The following is a 16,720-nucleotide window of genomic DNA, read 5'->3' on the forward strand; positions in this document are numbered from 1 at the left end:
TGCTGATGTAAGAAAAGCCCACCTCGGTACCTACTCTTCTTTTGGAAGTTAGCCTCAGCACCACCTTTTGTTCTGTCCTCTGATGCTTCTGTCTTGGCACCACAAGTCACTGCAGATGCCTGTCAGGGTGAAAGGAAAGAGAAGAGGAAGCAGATCTCCTCACAAGAGTGACTCGGGATAGCCCGGTAGTCAGCTGAGGCTGGAGCCAGAATAGCAGCAGGAACAGGTGCAGGTTGGAGTAGGAGCAGCAATGGACACAGGCTGGAACAGTCTGTCAGAACTACCAGGCAACTGGGAAATCTCCCAACAGGTAGTGACTGAGCAGCCTGGAGTGGCTGCTTCCATTAGGAGTCTATATAGCTGCCTTGGGGTCACCTGGTTAGGCCCCTGCTTGTGGATCGGCTGGGCCCTGGTTGGTTGATTGGCATTGGCCTATGTTGCGACTCAGGTAATTACCTCAGATGACTCACCAGCTGAGGCTTGAGGGATGACTCATCTGGCTCAGAACACTCACCAGCTGAGGCTCAGAGATGACTCATCACAGAGGGACATAAGCAAAAGACAGATAGGAAGCACCAGTCCTCCTTTGTGCTTTCTGACCTAAGGCCCTCAGAGACTCCCAGCTGGCACTTCTTCTCCACACTCCTCTGGAACTGATGTCTAGGCACTGACTAACTTGACCGCCTCATCAGTTTGGATCCTGGTAACCTCTTTTTGATTCTCCTTGCTTGAGTGGGGGGTCCACTGTTGAGAGCTCCTTTTGTGGCCTTACACACAGGAGACTATGAAAGGCCTGCTGGAGGCTATAAGGCCATCTCCGGCATCTGAGAATTATAGCTCTGGAGAGAGAAAACATTATGAACTGGGCATGACTTAATAAATATATATGTAACTGACAGGACACAAACATCCCCAGATGATACATTTTGATTAAGTTAAAATGTACAGTGGTGCTGGGGAAAGGAAATTAATTTTTGATTTCATGTATAAAGATCAGAAAGGTCTTTAGGGGATTGAACTCTGGGGGGGGGGTGGGGTGGGGGGGAAGACTGAGTTTAGGAGGCAGACATAACATTCCGGCTTCTCGGAGCAGAGTTAGGGGGAACCAATTTATCCATTCTAGGTTATATAAAATATAACCTTTTTTCTTTTCTATGTAACTAAAGATTTTATAGAAAAGTTTGCAGGATCTTTCTCTAGGTGTTCTGCTAGACAGATGGAGTTTAATTTTTTTTTCCGTTATGTCTTTAAAATATAACAAATTGGCTTTGCCTGGGCTACTGTGGATTGAAAGAGCACTGGCTGATGCCTTTAAGGCAAATGCTATCAATGCCCTCTTGTAAGGAGGCAGGTCAGTGGTAGCCTGTCACTGGCCACAAGCATGAAGAGGGTAGCAGTCTCTCCTTTGGACAGGAACCATTGTGTCACTGAAGGATACACTCTGAACAGAGAGGGTTCAGATCAAAGATGCCAGGCGCCATTATAACCCCTGCGATGTCCCAAATACTCCTTAACAGCTGCTTACCAAATTTCTCATTGTTCCTTTCTTGTTTATACAATGTATGCAAGGGGATGCCAAGTCTGTATGTGCTTCTACAGGACAGCTCATAACCTTATGTTGGAGACATTAAGGCCCTACAGAATGAGTCAAGAGTATATAACTTTTTCACTTTTTTCATTGGTGTATATATTTTGTTTCTGTGTCAAGAACTGGATCTGTGGCTGCTTTATACAGAGCCAGTATTATTAACCTGAGCTGCCTTACCTGGAGATAAATGTTCAGAATCACCTTATTAAGCATGAGTACTCTCCTCTCCTGGCAACAAACCTCAGGAAACTGACGACTGGTGCACAATCCACTTTTCTGACTGAGCAGAATAACCTATGATAAGGAGATTGCATTTACCAGCTAGTTCTTTCCATCTTTACTTCAAGAGTTCAGGGAACTGATATGATTGGAGGAATCTTTATTGTTAATCTACTATGGGCACATCTACCCTAATAACTATGTGGCAGGTCTTGTTAAGTAGCCTGTGTATTTTTACTGTATTCATAGGCAGGCTTTGGAGCATCATGTTTGATAGGAAAGTATTGCCTTATTTCTTCCTAGGCTGAAGTATTAGAGTGCATCCACAAATATGTTATTAATCATTTTTTACTTTTTAGCAGAAGCTAGAAAACCAAACCAGAGGCAAATATTATTTTAAAATATTAGTTTAGTGAGTTTTCCAACAAGCTCTGAGTAACAGCGTGTTCTTCTGCCAAAGGAAATTTACCTCCAGAATAATGGGGTTTGAAGCAGAATGAATCAGCTGATTTAGAATCAATTTAATGCCTCCCTCATCAAGGGGGAGGAAAAACCTAGCGGACAGTTCCAGTTAAATGCATTATTGTCCTGGGTGAGGAGTTCTTTCCAAGGAGCTGGTCACCTGCTCCAGTTTCTGTAAAGATTGAAGTTCTGGGCAAGTTGAACAGCCCTTGTTAAAATGTCTGATACTGTACGTCAATGCACGTTCAAAGAAATAAGGTGTCTTACCTTACCTATGAAAAATAAACAATGCAAGGTATAGTTATTTTCCGTACCTTTGGGATCCATGCAAGCAGGTTTATTTCTGGTTCATGTGACTTTCATGATACTACTTAAAACAGTTCTGGATAGGACCTAATCCCTGTGTCTGGAAAACTGGAAGAGGGTCCTAAACCTGCATATTGCTATCAAATCAAACTCTTCCTCTTGAGGTGGTTCTACTTTTATTAACTTTATAAGGGAACAAATTAATCTACTTTAGAAGAAGTACTCAGTCCTATGTATCCTGTAATTTTGTACTTCACAAGTTTTCTAAAGCCATTTTTTGTCCAGTTCTGCATATATATATGCTAATTATGCAGGCAAATACATGTTCAGGTAAAAGAATTAGAAAGCGACTGACTCCTGTCTGGGAGCTCCCATATAGCAGAACTACCTGTTAACACTGCAGGAAGAAAATGTGTGCTTATGCAGAGGAGTTTAGCAATAGGTCTAACATCCACAAAGGCGCTCCATTTCATCATGAGGCTGTCACTGGTGCTACCATTGTTTGTGTCCGCAGCACACCTCTTTTCTTGTGATGATGTCTTTCAGTGCTTCTATCATGGTGTCATTATTGCTCCTCTGTGTTAGTGTTGCCAGACTGAGTGCTGCCAGGGTAGTGGTCTTACGAGGTTAGTGCAAGCTGCAGAGAGAAGAATTGGGGAATCATATTTTTCACTTCAGTCTAACATTAAAACCTTTTAATGGAAGTGAGTGTGTGTCATGGATGTGCAGCTTTCCATAAATATTAAAAGGGATATCCTGGCTTAACTCTGAGCTGGTGCCTGATCTGCAAAATCCAGATTTTGACTCTGGCCTCTTACTCTTTCTTTTTCCTCTCTCCTCCCCCAAACCTGAAAATTTGGCAGTGTTGAGATTCAAGGTTTTGGTATTGCAGAGATCAGGGGTGGCCACAACATTCAGATTTGGTTTCAGATTCCGTTAACAACATCCTTTCCCTAAAGTTTGGGTCTCTTATTTCAGGTTTCTAGTAGCGTAGCCTTGAGAAACTATTGAAGGATAAGCAAAACCTAAATCTAGCTTTAAAACTAGCCCTTACAGTTGCTGTCTGGAAGTAAGTAGCTATTTCTGTAGCCTAAGTAACACAAGTATTAAATGTAACGTTCAATTCTCAAAAAAGTATACTTGGTAACATTTACTATTATTTACACTTCCCATGAAAAGTGGAATGTTAAATTTAAAATCTAAATTATTGGGAGAACAATGATACTATTAATTCCCCACCCCTCAGCAGTTGGTGACTAACATGGAGGATCCAGGAGCTGGTCTGTGGAAGCAATGCTTACTGCTATCATTTGGTGATGGAAGTAGAGGCATTGTAAATTCCGCGTGGCAGCAATCAGGAGTGCTAATTCAGTACCACTTTGAGATTATGTGCTACCAACTGCTTACCTACAAAATGTTCTTTTTTTAAGAATTTTTTCCAGCTTCAAAATTTAGTGTGTCTGGGTTTTAAACACTTTACTCAAGTGATGACTGCAGCCGTACATTTGTCACATGATTGCGGACGGATGCTATGATATTCTGAGATTTAGACTAAAGACGTCCAGACAGTTTTGTTCCTCTCCCACTCTTTTGCCTTGAAGTTTGAAAATATGACCGGACAGCATTGTACTTGGCTGTATTGACTGTCCCACTTCTGAAATGGAATAGTGGTGTCTCTTATCAGGTGCTCTCCTCTACAGTCCCTAAACTTAAATCTGAGTGTTCAGTGTATACTGATCTTGTTAGTTCCTGGCCTTTCAACCCAACATTCAGGGCACAGATCTATGTGGGGGTCCACCATGGGTCAGCATCAGCCTTTTGGACTCACCTTGAGGGAGTAATTACAAGCTACACTCAATTAAATCTTTGACATAACCATAGCCTTTATTATGTTGTAGCAAGTGTTCTGCTGAAGCAAATGAGCTGACTTTTATTTATTATGATTTTATTGTTGTTAGGGCCCAATCTAAAGCCCCTCGCACTCAATGAGTCTTTCCTTGACTTCAGTGGCTTTGGACCAGGTCCTTATTGCTTAGGACTTCAGCAAGATAAAAGCTGTTTCTTTTTAATGAGAGAAGCAACAGGATAATAAACTTCCTAATAGTCTCTTATCTTACATATTTTATTGCTATTGCTGATACACAAACCTGACTTGTGCCTATGTAGTAAATCTCTTCTGGAGAATTGATAAGACTCTTAAAAATACTACGTGTACAATGTTAAAGCCCATTAAAAACTGGATCCTGCCATTGTCTAGGAGCCAACATACTACACAATGTTATAGCAATAGATCCATTAAGGAAATGTTATGGTTGTATGGTTAGGCAGTCAAGTAAGGGAATGCCACAGTTAAGTTTGCAGGCATAGACTTAATTTTAGAAACTTGCACCTATGTGGTGTTATAGTTCTATTTACATAATCACATGCAACTTCCAAAATATCATATTGCACAATTCTCTTCTAATAATTAATTGTCATAGTTCCATTGCCTCGATATAAAAGAAATTCAATCAGAATAATTTTAGTTGGTATTTTCTAATGCCATGTGGAAACCCCTCTGCCCCCCTAGTTAGAAAACAGTGCCTATATTACTGCTACAGTTGAAGGGTAGTAGAAATTCCAAATTAATTAAATAATTGCAGTTCTAGCTGGACATAACTTTGAATTCTACAATGGATAAATATGGAACTGTACTTTCATTTAATTCTTTTGATTGGCTAATTCGTCTCTTCTCCTGTAGTCAGAATAAATCTTTTTTGTTTTCTAGTTGGTAATCTGTACCCTTGGCATCTTTCTACAATTGTTACTCAATTTTACAACAACTTTCACTAAAAGAAATGTGCCACGAGTGGTGTCTGCTGGTTGTAACATGACAATTCGATAGGTTAAACAAGTAATAACCAAAAAATGACTCATGATTGCAGGGTTAAATATTGTCTACCTGACCTCTCTAAGATGTTGAAGTCCCACTTAAATCTGTCAGTTAACTTATTCTTAATGTGTGTTTGGAGATAAAAAGACTCCATTCCAGCTTTTTTCCCCAGCCTCCGTCCTGCCTTTGACCTTTATGTGTTTTGAAAATTATCATAAACTGGCATTGTGTTCAAATTCAAAATGAGTATTAAAACTACTGTAGCTTATATTCTTTGTAGCATTTCTACTCATCGACCTGAAGATAAAAATAATCTCTTTAGTTCTTCTATACAGTGTGCTGAGATTTTGTAATGGGATTGATGAATCATTTTTTATACTTGGTTCTTATTAATTCTGACTTGAGAAATATCAGCATACGTGGAGAAAGGTTTCACCGTTTACATCCTAGCTGAAAACAGATAGTACTGTCTCTTCTGCAGGAACATATTTATGGGAATCTTTCTTTAAGTTCTTAAATATTTGTAACTACAAGCTTCTAGTTTTGAAAGGGAGGATTAGAGCCAGCTGAAAAATGGAATTTCCATCCCAGGGAAAATTTCAGGGTTTTTGGGGAAAAGTGTTGTCCTGACTGGGATAAAAAAAAAAATTAAAACAATGACATTCTTTGTGGGACAAATTTGGAAAAATTCCATTGCAGGAGAACTGAAATGGAATTTTTTGGCTGGCTCCTTGCCCACCTGGAAAGTTCTTGTCAATTTCACTTTCTCCCTGGAGGCAGAAAGTGAAATTGATAAGAGTCTTCCAGGTGGAAGGGGTGTAGCCATCATTTTAATTTTCCCAATAGAAAATTTTTTTTTTTTTTTTTTTTTTTTGGCAAAATTGAAGTTTTCACATGAAAAATTTCAGCCTGAATTGGAACAAAAAGTTAAAATCTTGGAATTTTTTGTGAAATATTTTGATAAGATCAAAAGTTCTTGTTTTGACTGTATTATTTGGAACATTTTGACTTTTATATTATGACATAAAAGTCAAAATGATAAAGTTGAAATGAACTGTCTTGATAATTTCCCATTGAAAATTTTGACTAACTCAATATGTTCCCACTAAAAGTTTAATTTAACCCAATCAGCATTTTCTGACAGAAAACTGTTCTGTCAGAAAATGTTTGACCAACTCTACTCACTACTTTTACAAACCATTCTGTTATGGTCAAAGAAATCGTCTTTATTTTAGCTTCTGCAGTAAGTGATTGGCTGACTGAATGAAACAGGCGTCTTTCACAACAGAGCAGATGGAAGCATCTTGTTAAATAAAGAATGTAATTCTCCTCTCTGGTTTTACTGTACAAGCTGTACATCATGTCAAACACCTTCCTGTTATTAGTGTTACAGTAAAGCTTAGAGGCACCAAATAGATTGGGATCCCATTGTGCTAGACACTGTACAAATACACATAATAATTGATAATCCATGCCCCGAACAGCCTGCAATCTAAATAGACAAGACAGATAAACAGTGAGAGGGGAAACAGAGCTACAGAAAAGTCAGGTGACTTTCTCATGGCTACACAGCAGGTCAGTGGCAGACCTGGTGGTGATCTCCTGCATCCCAGCACAGTGCCCTATCCATTGGACCAAATCACCTCAGACTATAATATACAGTACACCCTCACTTTTTCTCTACATTCGGAGTACTATAGGGATATAGTGGGGAAAACTCAACAAAATTTAGAAGGGAATCTGTCAGAAAGTTCCATATTATTGTACTTGTTGCTTATTTTCCAACCCAAGTGAAGTTATTATCAAATAGTAAATTCTAACTGCCAAAGGCCGAACTAAAACTCTGGTTTTAATATGAGGAGGGGTCCTTATGTGTACTTTGAAGTAAACTATCCAATATCAGCAAACTCCATTTGCTGATTAGAATTATAACCCCTACATCTGATTAGTATTTTAACCATTGGTATTTCAGATATACTGCAGGCTGTTCAACAGAATGTTCATACAAGCTGTGCATCATGGTGTTGTTTTAAATCTACCCCCTTCCAGAGTGAAATTCATTGCATTTGCATTTCATCACAAAAAGTGACAAGAGACAGGATATAGTTTAAACATAACAAGGTAAGCTGGAGCCCTGTATAAATGCTGCTTTAACAAGTGCTGCAAGCAAAATGATAAAATTGAGGTGACTCATTTCCTAAGCTTTTTCTTTCTGGGTGATTTCACATCACACAGATGTTCTTTTGCTTTGCAATAGCAAATGAAAAACATTTTTTCTTCCTTCATTTTATGGTGGTGATAGTTTTTGGTTTTTGTTTAATTTTACAAGCAGACATTGAATTTGTTTTCATTTGCATTATGAGATACGCAGTCTCTTTTTGTTGAATATTCAGCCAGTAAAATGAACTCTATTTACTCAGTGGTGAGCAAAACAAAAGGAGAAAAATTGTCACCTTGTGGATTCCCTCCCCACCTCCTACTTTGTTTTTAAATGTAGCAGTTAAAGCTGGGCAGTACTTAGATAATGAAACTAGAGTTTTGTTTGGTTTCAAGCTTCATTACAAAGGCAAAACTCAAGCCAGGCTTAGTGTATTTCAGTGTGAAATCTATGACCTGGGCTTCTGGTTTGGCTGAGCTGCACTCTGCTGAGAATCTGGTGCTGGGGACATGCTCACAAAGGTGGCTTTATATCACTAGTGGGTCCCCACTGCCTCTGGGACTGTTAGGAGTTAGTTCAGTCCCTCAAGGCTGTTCTAACTTCCGTCAGCTATTAATGGCTCTGAAAGGATTGTTTCACCAGCCCTGGATCTTTGGAGCACAACAGCACTCCACATGTGCCTTCTCTTCCTAGTTGTGTCCCTGATGCTCCCCATGCCAGAGGCCATGGGTGGGATATCGCTGGTTCAGTACTATCTTTATGGGAGGGGAATTGCCAGCTGGCCAGTTACAGTGACTTTCCATTGCTTTTGAGCTGCTCAGGTGGCTCAATGGGACCAAGGATCTTGGTGCTGCTTGTCTAAGTTCTTAAAACACTGTGGTGTCTGGGCACCTCCCAGAATGATGAAGGGTGCACACACAGATATATCTACCTCCTTTTCCCTCCTGCACACGACTGCGTTTGTTTGGCTGGGTTGAAGAAGCGAAGACTGGATTTTGTTCTGAAAGAGCTGAAGGTTCATGGTCATCTTGCTGTCTCCTAGGATTGAGTTCCAGATTCGTGGCCAGTGACCTAGAAAACTCTGTCCTCTGTAGAGCTGCAGGGTTTCACTCTAACATTGATGGTTCCATTGTCGCTGTGATGGGGGTCATGAACACAAGGGTGACGTCATCCCACAGGTATCTTGGGCCGCATCTGTGGAGGACACTGAAAGTGAGGGCTAAAACTTGGAATTTGACCAGTGTTAATTGGGGAGACCATGAAGAGAGCAGAGTGTTGCAGTGATGAGCTCTGAATGGCCTGTCTTAGCTGAGCAGATGGGCTGCTGTGGTGTGAACCAACTGTAGCTTCTCCCCACCCCCCAACGGAGCTAGGTAGGCAGAGCGAACACAGTAATCCAGTCTGGAGCTCCGGAACGCCTGGGTCACTGAGTACATCCACACAGCTGTTAAACACCTGCAGTTGACCTGGTTAGCTAACTCGGGCTTGGGGACCTTGGGCTGCGGAACTAAAAACTGCCATTTGGGCTCAGGCTCCCCCTTTGCGGGGTCCCAGAGCTTAGGCTCTGGCTGGAGCCTGGATGGCTACATTGCAGTTTTGCATCTGAGCCCTGAGAGTCCGAGTCAGTTGACCAGGTCAGTCATGGGTATTTCATTGCTGTGTAGATGTTCCCTCAAGTTTCAGTCTGAAGTGGGTCTGGCCTTTTTGCTGGCCATCGACGGAGAAGGGCGTTTCCATCTGGGGGAGCGGAATTACTTGTGTATCCAGAAGCTGAGGCGTCTAGATGGGTGGCAAAGCTGTGAGAATTGTGTTAATTTTCAGAGGCAGACATGCTCAGAGGAGGAGGACGTTATAAAGTTGATGGCAATGTCAGCTCAGGTATTAGATTTCTCCCCTCCCCACCCCCAAGTTCTTTGGATATTTTAGCTAGTTTAATTGGCATTCACTGTGTGTGTTCAGTGTCCCAAACACTAAAATTATTCATATCACAATAGATTCTGTAAATAGTGTCCTTTGGTTCCAAAGCAACTAGGAACCCTCCTCCATAATATTTAGTCACATATGTAGGTACTATGAACACAGTAATACAGAACTGCTCCAGTTTACTACTGTTTATCTAAATTGTATTTTTGTAAAGTGCACTGTCAAAATATATATACTCAATTCGTACGTTAAACTGTACTGTGATGTTTTTTGGAGCTGGGTAGGGTTGAAGTCCTGCACTGGAACTGAACAGTTTGTTGTGTCTGTAGTGGGTTTTGTGTGTTTCTAGTGAAACCTTTAGAAGCCTTAAAATAATAGCTCCAAATAAGCACATGGCAATACTGTAGAGGCTGCAGAGTCTAGCTGAGTGAACAAATGGCTAGGAGTCAGGAACTGTGCTCAATCTCAGCTCTGTCATTAATATGGGCCTTGGGCAAGTCACTTAACCTTTTGTTTACTTTTTCCAACTGTAAAGTGGGATGCGTTAGAATTAATTACCACTAACAGAGCACTCTAAATCTTCAAACATTATTACTATTGAAACTTTATTACATATATGTACATCCCTGTGCTGGAAATTAGACACCGCTGTGGGGTTTTGGCTCTGATTATGGAAAGAGTAGTCATCTTGTAGGTAAATGGGAAGAGCTTTGCCAAGACAGTGTGAGAAAGTTGGCATTATTCCTGATATAAAAGGACAGTTTCCAAGTTATGCTTATGTTTGCATGATGAATGTGATGCGAGACTTTCTTATTATTTTGAACTCAAACATACTGCTAGAATGTATAATACTTAACTACAGTAGGTGATACTCATTTAAGAAGTTGGAGGTTTCAGCATACCTTTATGGGCTTTTATTCATAGTAATGCGGTAATGTTAACATGAGTGAACTTTATTCTGTACTTTTAACAATTTCAAATAATGTTACTGCCAGTTACTGCCAGAGGAGTGCATGGTATTTTCATTAATTTAGTAAATATTTTGTCAGTCTGTATTTCTTCCCCATGCTGCATATAAAGGACTCAAAGCCCATGTCAGAGTCTCTTGAAAAGAAAGAAGTAGTAACTGTTAGTTTTATTATTTATATTATGGTAACACCTGGAGGCCCCAGTCAGGGATCTGTGTCCCATTAACCCAGTTGCTGTTTCAAGAAATTAATAATTCTCCTCTGACAGGTACTGTGCCACTTCACTTCAGAGTTTGCCAAATAGGCTCTTAAAGGAAGAAGCCACTTCTAGTTCCTTTGAAAACTCAGTGGGTTAGTACAACAAGTATTTCCTGGTACTTTGGTAGCTGAATGACTGCTGCTGGCAAACATTACGTTGCACAGCTGGGTGTGTGCATTGTGCAAATAGATTGTTGGGGGAAGTGAGGCTGGTTTTTCTAGTTCCTGTATATAGCATTCTGTACCTATAGCAGTATTTCACAGTTAGAACAGAAAAACAGGTGAGCCAGCCGCTACACTTTAAAAAAGGTAAGATTTACATGTGTTAAAGTTCTTAGTATGGTATATAACTTTAATGATTTTGCGGGCATTTATTAGAAATGACAGTGACAGTCCTTTCTTTCTCTTGTGTAGAATTGTATGTTGGCCTGGATTGTGAGAAAGAGGCAAAAGTCCTAAACGAATAGATAGTTGTAGACATGGTGTGCTTTTTGAGAGTTTAGCTAATTATGTTATCCTAGTTCTAGATGTCATTTTTTGACTTCCCAGTGAATGAGTCTGGGGTGTATACAGACTTGCTGTGTTTTAACTGGAGTCTAGAAAGTTAATATATGTATCGGTGCCCTTGGTACTGTAGTGTCAAAGCCAGCATGTTAAGTTATTGGTGTTAGGAATTACACCAAAATGTAGAAAAGTTCAAGAATGGGCTCTAGTTCTTTCTTGATAGATCGAAGTGGAATGAAAGAGCCCCTCAAGCTCTGTCTGAATAGCTCAGGCTTAGTGTACCCTAGAAAGGTTTGCCTGGTATAGCTATATCAGCAAACCCCTCCTAGTGGGGATGCAGCTTATACTGGCAAAAGAGTGACTTTACTTGTATAGCTTATACCATTTCCACAAATGCAGTGAGTTTGCTGTTAACTGCATCTACACAAGGGCTTTTGCCGGTATAGAAATGTATGATACCACACCCCTAACCAACATTACTGTCCAGGCAAACATTTGCAGTGTAGGTCTGGCCTCAGTGAAAGTGAAGGCGTGCTGCCTTAGTTTTGACACCTGAGTTCCAGTACTGCCATGTTAGTGTGCATACCAAAAACATAGTCAGTGATGCTGTATCATAAAGTCATTGAATACGCACAGACTTCTAAGTAAATAATCACAATGGTTTAGAAGCAGGAGGGATATCTTATAACAAGAGCTGTTTGATAGTGGCGACAGTGAGAAAGTTCATCAAGACTACATTTTCATCCTGCTCCCCCTTCATATATTCCCCTAGAATCCAGAGGATCTCTACCCAAGAAACATGGGAGATTTTAGGTGAGGGAGTTCTGGAATGCAAATAAGATTCCTGATTAATTTTGTATATAAGCACATGTGCAGTTGTGTTTGTAAATATTGGTGGCTCCTCTGGTGGCTAAGAACTTGTCTGAGGCTGTATCTTTACTGCATGCAAGTCATGGGGTAAATTAATCCATGTAACCCGCGATAATGCAACCACATCATTGTGCTGTCATACCCCACATATCCGTTGCATTTCGCCATGACAAGCAATACAGCTCTCTGGGCAGGTATCCCAGGATTCATAGCACTACAATTCACTGTGCTGCTCTGTACTCACATTTGCAGGGTGTTGTGGGACAACTTGTCTGTTCCCTCTGGGGATTGTGGGAGGAAAGGGTCTAGGTCCACAAAATTCCATTCCTGGAATGGCCCATAGTGGTGTGCTATGTGCTGAAAGGTAGGTTTGGATCATGCTAATCCTAATAACAGGGACCAACAGCTGCTGCTTTTTATGGAGGCAAAGTTTTGTTTTGTGCAAGACCTGATGCCTCCCAATGCATTGCAGTCAACTTTCAGGTCTGAATCTGACATCCAATCATTCCGTCCAAAAAACAAACAAACACAAAAAAAACCCCGTTGCACTGATTACGGAATTCTCCAGCACTCAATAAAACCCACATCTCTTAATTTGCCTTTAATAATAAATTGGGTCTGGCTCTGACTGAAGAGGCAGCTGACTTCTGAGTGCAAAATACTCATCCTGAGGTGACCACCCAGAGTGTGAAATTGAACAGGAATCATATACTAGGCAGTACTGCCTTAATATCCCCACTTTCGGCTGGGGTCTTAGCCGCAGTAATGCTTGGCTGTTCCTTACCTTCTTCAGTAAGGGAAGGCATTTGTCTCACCTTTGTGGGGATTTGGGTAGGCTTCATCCTGCTTCCCACCGCAGAATCTTCTGCATGAAGCAGCCACTCTTGTTTAAACCTGCCTCTCTGAAGATGGAAGCTAACTATGGGGGTAATCACCACACCACATACCCTGTCCATCCAGAGGGTGCTCTCAATGGCCCTTGGACTGTCCCTGCCTTCTCTCTCTCTCTGAGTTGGCCCAGAGATGATTGAGCTGTAACATTCTGCCTGCTGGGGAGACCTAGGCTTTGTTTGCTGCTGCCCACACTAATGCGTAGCCCACAGGGGGCCAATGGAGTTGCTTGCCTACTCCTAATTTTTGGACACGGGGACCTGGGAAATCCCAGATCAGTGGGTATGTCTGAGCGAGCAAGGGTGCTAAAAATAGAAATGGAGCTGTGGCAGCACATGTGATGGGAGGGGCTATCCACCTGAGGATGTACCTAGGGTTTCAAACGGGATTGTACTTGGGCTGGCGAGCCTCTCCTGCTGGTTGCACTTTTGTGCCTACACTTCTATTCTTAGTGTGCTAGCTTGAGCAGAGTTAGTGAGGATATGTCTCCTTGAGCTGAAAACTACACCTCCAGCTCCAATGTAGACATACCCTGGGAATGTCCCTGCTTCTCCCTCATTCTCCTTCCTATCTCTCAAAACTCTGTCCTGGGGGGAGAACCTCAAAAGTCTCTGGTGGTGGTGGGTAGGGGCAATAGCACATCCAGCTATCCTTCCCCACTAGGAGCTAGTCATCATCCACTTCTGGTCAAGGAGCTTATGGGGAAGGGATTGGAGGACCATTATGTCTTGATTATTGTGACTGCCCATGGTTGCACACGTTCACTCCAGTAGCATATCCTTCTCTACTGAGTACTGGCTTTTTAAATAAACTCTCATCTGCATGGGTCAAGTTTCTCCTTTTGTGGGGAGTGTGCCAGTGCTCCCCCCCATGTGATCTCTGTGGACACTTGCAGCATATGTTGTCATGTATGCATGCAAATATTTGTGTGGCTGTGCAAGACATTTCATTTACAAAACCTTACACTGAAACCTATTTTTCTAACTACAGCCTTACAGTGGAAGGGTCCATACTCCAGAAATTACCTTTCAGCACAGCAGAGGTGTGGCTAATAGGGAGTATGTATTAGTAGCTAAAGTGAGCTGTTATTTTACTCCTCCCCTCTAAAAAAACAAAAACAAATTGAAAGGCCTGCCAATTTCTAGTTTGCCATTCTGCCACTCTGCTGGTTCCACCTTCTTTCCTAGTGCCTCAAAAATCCCCAGGTAGATAGACACAGCTCTTTGGTCCATGAAATGGAGGCTCTGGCCCAAAGAAAAGGTAGAATAAAACCAAGCCCAATCTGTGGGGGACTTCATATCCCTCCTTGTATCCTAATTTGTCATCTAAAAAACCACCAAATCCTCTGGCTGGCTTAGTGTGAAATCTCTATTCCACTTGAGAAGAAGATAACTGCAAGATAACCAGCCATGGGGCCGCCTAATAAAAGCTCAACAAACATTTTAAGAGAATCTTAGAGTTGCTTAGATCAGTGGTTCTCAAAGCCAGTCCACCGCTTGTTCAGGGAAAGCCCCTGGCGGACCGGGCTGGTTTGTTTACCTGCCATGTCTGCAGGTTCGGCCGATCGCAGCTCCCACTGGCTACGGTTTGCTGCTCCAGGCCAATGGGGGCTGCGGGAAGTGGCGGGCAGCACATCCCTCAGCTCACGCCGCTAGTCTCACCCAATAGCAGGTTCACTCACTAGGACATACTCAGACTCTTTGTCCAATTTCAGGGCATTATCATCAATAGCCATACACTGGAGTGTAAAGTGCTTCCTTAGTGGTTGCAGCACAGGAGGAGAGACAGAGCTGCTACTTCCACCTTGTGCCTCGTGGAGGAGTGAAGGAGGGTGTGGACTGGGTGGAGCCTAGGTTCATTGCTTCCCCTCTGCCCCACATTTGCCTCCACCCCTCAAAGTGCTTGTCAGCATTGCTGCACCAGCAAGCTGGGTGACTGCACTATGGCCGGGGTAAGCCTGGTACGGTTTACTTCCCCCAACCCCCAGGAGAAGCAAGGGAGACCAAGAGGGCAGATCGTGACTGAGCTGCTCCAGGGCAGCACTACTTCCTGCTGCCCCATACTCAGGGTAGATCGTTTAGCTGCAATCTAACCCTAAGTTTGCCAACAGATGTGTTTGTCTAAAACATTATTAGAACACTGTAGTTGTAGCCAAACCCAAGCGTTTGTAAGTGAGCAGAGTCTGAGTTTAAAAACCAGGACATTAAAAGTTTGTGATTCAATAAACCTAAATATAAAAGTCATAAAAGACTGTTAATGTTAATTGCAGAATTTAACTGTGCTCACTTATTCTTCCCTTTGTGGGGGGGAGAACTCACTAGCTTGAATCTGATTTCTTCTTTTAAATTTCATTTTATTTTAATTCTTGTTCATTGGAATAATCCCTTGTTCCATTTGAACTCTCTCTCTCTTCTCCCAATCATTTGCTACTGCTTTGTATCTTCGGCAAATGTATGTTTTCCAGACCACTGGTGAAAATACTAAATGAAACAATCCTCAACCCTGGCCCTTGCAGGACCTATCAAACCCAGACTAGACTCAATAGCAGTTAGTTACTCCTTACTCGGCCTCCAATCACAGAATATCAGGGTTGGAAGGAACCTCAGGAAGTCATCTAGTCCAACCCCCTGATCAAAATGGGACCAATCCCCAGGCAGATTTTTTTACCCCAGTTTCCTAAATGGCCTCCTCAAGGATTGAACTCACACCCCTGTGTTTAGCAGGCCAATGCTCAAACCACTGAGCTATCCCTCCCCCAATGTGTTAAGGCCTTGAAGTACACTTCCAACTTAAAGTACATGAGTAGTTGCAGTGAGGCTAATGGGAGTATTCGTGTGCTTAAAGTTAGGTATGTGCTTACATACCTCGCTGAACTGAGACCTTGATGTCCATCAATAAATTGGTATGGTCAGAGTTCCTACTGTTTAGAAAAATGATCTGGCTGCTGAATCCAATGGTTCCAATTGTGGAACTGTCCAAGACTTTGTAAATCAAATTAAATACTGTCACTATCCCAGGAGCAACCCAGGAACCAGATTGTGACAGGGTCACAAGAAACTTCCCAGTTTCCCTGTTCCCACTTGAGATTCGGGGGGTAGAACCTATATCTTGTCCAGATAACGCCTCCCACTGAAGCTGGTGGCAAGGAAACCAGGAAGCAGACTTTGACTCTGCCTAACACAGAATATTTCTTCTGGCATAGCTGCACTGATATGTGTGTTGCGGGTTCTGCCCACACACCAGAGTGGGGTAGGAATAGAGGTCCTGAGGAGGTTGCTGTTCCCCTCCTCCTTCCCTTGCATTACAACCTGCAATGAGGGCTATTGGCACAGGTGGTATTTATTTTGTTTTGTTTGTTTTATTATTTGTATTTCTTTAGTGCCTGGTCCTGGTCCATGTCCATGACCAGGGCTTCTAGGTAGCCTTGCATCCCCTTATTCCCCTGTGCTGCAGCATTAATCAGCCCATAATCTTGGCCGTAGGTAAGAAGGAAAGAGAATAGTGTTTTATAAAAGTAGTTTAACAATTTTTGTATAGGGTAGAATATTTTGTAAATATAAAACCAGAGCAAAACAGTAACTTTAGGTGACGCGTACATCAACAGGAGCCAAATCCTGCGGTCATTACTCAGGTAAAGCCACTGTTGAAATCAGGGAGATTTTTTTCATGAGTAAGGACTGAAGGATTTGTCCCTAGACTAC

Source organism: Terrapene carolina, unplaced genomic scaffold (genome assembly GCF_002925995.2).
Source record: "Terrapene carolina triunguis isolate 2854851 unplaced genomic scaffold, T_m_triunguis-2.0 Scaffold24, whole genome shotgun sequence".
Classification (NCBI taxonomy): domain Eukaryota; kingdom Metazoa; phylum Chordata; order Testudines; family Emydidae; genus Terrapene; species Terrapene triunguis.